This window comes from Nicotiana attenuata, unplaced genomic scaffold, assembly GCF_001879085.1.
Source record: "Nicotiana attenuata strain UT unplaced genomic scaffold, NIATTr2, whole genome shotgun sequence".
Classification (NCBI taxonomy): Eukaryota; Viridiplantae; Streptophyta; class Magnoliopsida; order Solanales; family Solanaceae; genus Nicotiana; species Nicotiana attenuata.
The window spans coordinates 29,648-33,380 of NW_017670777.1; the positions used below are offsets into that span (position 1 = coordinate 29,648).

Below are 3,733 nucleotides of genomic sequence, written 5' to 3' on the forward strand. Positions count from 1 at the left end.
TTTCTTAGCTTCCACTTTTCCTTGGACCTCCTCATTCCACCACCAGTTCCCTTTGTGGCCTCCTGAATAACCCTTCGATACCCCTAATAGCTCTCTAGCAGTTTCCCTAACCTTGCAATCGGTGCTATCACCCCTCCTAAGGAGAAGGTAATCAATCTGAGTCCTAGTAACCTTACTCCGGAAAGTGACCAAGCCTCCCTCTTATAAAAACACGAATTAACTAATACTAGGTCAAAAGTTTTAGCAAAATCCAACAATGAGGTTCAACCCTCATTCCTAACTCCGAAATCGAACCCGCCATGTACCTCCTCATAACACCTAACAGTCACCCCAATATGGCCATTAAGACTGCTTACAGATTGGTCAGTTTGAACTTTGAACAGCTCTCTCCATGCAATTGAAGGTAATGATGTTTAGACATTCATTTCAATAGGAATTTGCTATACAGGTACATACAAAATAGAATTTGGATTGTCAAGAAGTGCTGCCATTAACACTACATAATCACAAAGCCACCTTACAATGGGAATGAACAATGACAAGATTGAAGGATTAATGTTGATGTAGCGATTCATGCCTTTAATTCTAATCCTTGTTCCTAGAGGACCACCTAGAATACGAGAAGTCTGAAGACCTCTACTGAATGCTTGGTTGAACAACATACGAGTTTGGAACTCGGACATAGCTGGAAACCATGCCAGAAAAGAATAGAAGCAATCCCATCAAAATCTCATATCCACGAGCTAGAGTCCGAACCGATCCCCAGAATCCAGCTCTTCGAACAACAGGATAAATTCAATGCTTGAGCAATCTGGGAATAAAAATGCAAACAGAAGGATATTAACTAATAAACTAAACTTCAAATAGGTTTCCTTCGTAGATAAAGGGCTGAAATGCCAAATAATAATAAGTGCTCCCTATTTTACTTTGCCATTTTGGATAGGCGAGCACCCTCATAGAGCGAGGGGTAGCAGAAAGACTCGTGTTCTTTAATAGTCATTGCTATAAAGTTGTATTTTAACACTACCAATCAAATGCGAATCAAATTAAATTAGTCACCACAAGCTTTATAGATGATAATAATTGAATTTTTGAAGATACCCACGAAAAAATTCAATCAAATTAGTCAACACAAGCTTTATAATCACTGAAAACTGATAAAAAATTGGATCTTGAAAAAAAATAGAAGAGAGAGAGATGTACCTGAGAAGAGGTTTAGATGGAAGAACTGAAGTCACCAGCAACGTTTTGTTAGGATTTGTGTTCCATCATCATCGGAGACCAAATTTCATGTTAGGAAGAAGGGGAAAAGAAAAAATAAATTCTATAGGAAATGCCGAAAACACATACAGAGATGAAAATGGAGATAGAAAGGACTTATGGTGAATTTGAACTGAAGATAACATCATAGGTTTTCATAACCTCTTTGGCAAATGAGATGAATCCTTCCAATGGCATCTTCCTGCAAAAGAAAAGACAAATTAGTAAGATTAAGTTGCAAATTAGACAAATTACAAAGTAGAAATGATGCATCACCTGAGATTGGGTTTTGTTCTGTGAGTGAACGATAACGACATTGGGATTTGTTCGTTTGTCTGAGTTGTGAAAGGGTGCGTTGGTAATAAGAAATTGGGCATTTTGATTGGTGCAGAAATGGGACTTTTGATTGATGCAGATGTGGAATCAATTGACCCTCAATGTCCAACCCATTTCAAAGGGTATATTCTTAGACAAATAGCCGTTCTGACTCAGCATTTCATTTTTGAAAAATTAACCCAAATAGCCGCCCACCCTACCAGTTAAACTAAAAATAGCCGGTGAATGTATAGTATATGCATAAGTTTTATATTACATGTGTATAATTGTGTATAATCAGTATATAATTTATGTATATGGCTAGAAAAGTAAATAATTAATATGAACGACTATTTGAGTAAAGATCCATTTATTTTTTCTAGTCGGTATACATAGATTATACACTATATATATATATATATAATATATATATATATATATATATATATATATATATATATATATATATATATATATATATATATATATATATATATTGATTNGCAGAAATGGGACTTTTGATTGATGCAGATGTGGAATAAATTGACCCTCAATTTCCAACCCATTTCAAAGGGTATATTCTTAGACAAATAGCCGCCCACCCTACCAGTTAAACTAAAAATAGCCGGTGAATGTATAGTATATGCATAATTTTTATATTACATGTGTATAATTGTGTATAATCAGTATATAATTTATGTATATGGCTAGAAAAGNCTCTCTCTCTCTCTCTCTCTCTCTATATATATATATATATATATATATATATATATATATATATATATATATATATATATATATATATATACTAGCAAATTTTGTTTAACTGGTTGGATGGATGACTATTAAGGTTAATTCTTCTAGTAGATTAGTGGCATTTGAATTATTTGCACCGCGTGGCCTTTCTTTGAGGCTATTCTTTAAATTTTGTCTTTTTTTAATCAAGATTATAGAGTTGTTAGGGAGAACAAGAAACATTTTGTACTTATAACCAAAAAAAAAAAAAAAAAAACATTAGAGGGAGAGAGATATTTCAAATTTCTAAAAAAGCATACGGTTGTAATGGGGACATTTACAACCATCCTAAATGTTGGATATGCAATGGCCAAATTTATTTTAAGTATACTAGGCTTCACAACACTAATCCCACACATGAGCATAGTATCCCACCTTGGAACAAGCTCTGAGTCGAGTCCCAAGAAAGCCTGAGTTTGGTTGAATCCACAAACCTATGATTGTATTCGTTAATAAGTTCACAACTTTACCTGAATAATTTTTAATTCAATTTTTAATTTTGAACAACTTTACGTGAACAACTTTACATTTGCTATGTCGACGGAAGATGCAGCCCGTGAAGAGGGTAGCACCCCTCTGTCAGAGCTTTCCATTCTCATGGTAACTCTTCTTCTCCGTGTATATGTTTAACAATGTTAAAGAGCATGTAATATAACTTTTTTTTTTGTAATTAGGTGGCCTTGAGTGCATCAAAAGTCTATAGAGATCATTCTGCACAACAACTTATGATTGCTATTAATGAAAAATGGAAACTAAGGTTCAAGAAGCAATTGGTAAGTTGGAGCCTAAAGTGAAAAATAAGGTGAAGTCTGATTTGCGAAAGGACCTGAAATAAGAGCTGAAGAAAGATATTCTGGATAAACTAAAGGAATAAGAGAAGCACAAGGATGTGGTTTTAGGAAATAAATAATTAATTATAAGAAGTTACCTTCCCAAACTTGATTAAGAATGTATCAAATCGAGGCATGCTCTTTGCTGGCTCAGCGATCAGCTTGGCCAAGGGTTTAACATCATAGGTTTTCAAAACATCTTTGGCAAATGAGATGAATCCTTCCAATGACATCTTCCTGCAAATGAAAAGACAAATTAGTAAGATTAATTTGCAAATTAGATAAATTACAAAGTAGAAATGATGCATCACCTGAGATTGGGTTTTGTTCCTGGAGGGTTCTATGAGTGAACGATAACGAGATTGGGATTTGTTCGTTTGTCTGAAGGGTTGTGAAAGGGTGCATTGGTAATAAGAAATTGGGCCTTTTGAATGGTGCAGAAATGGGCCTTTTGATTGAAGCATATGTAGAATCAATTAACCCTCAATGTCCAACCCATTTCAGAGCGTATATCCTTTATACAAATAGCCGTT

The 3,733-nt window shown here is 34.4% G+C and overlaps 1 long non-coding RNA gene across 2 annotated transcripts; it reads right to left on the reverse strand.

The window, feature by feature from the left end:
* Positions 1 to 392: 392 nt before the first annotated feature.
* On the reverse strand, positions 393 to 3,529 carry LOC109243224. Of its 2 annotated transcripts, none has more exons than XR_002070518.1 (3): positions 3,512 to 3,529; positions 1,204 to 1,462; positions 393 to 811 (listed from the first exon to the last, which is right to left on the reverse strand). It is a non-coding gene; the product is annotated as an uncharacterized LOC109243224 (long non-coding RNA). The 2 variants fall into 2 exon arrangements; XR_002070517.1 differs by lacking the exon at positions 3,512 to 3,529 and adding an exon at positions 1,537 to 1,686.
* Between the last annotated feature and the right edge of the window lie 204 nt (positions 3,530 to 3,733).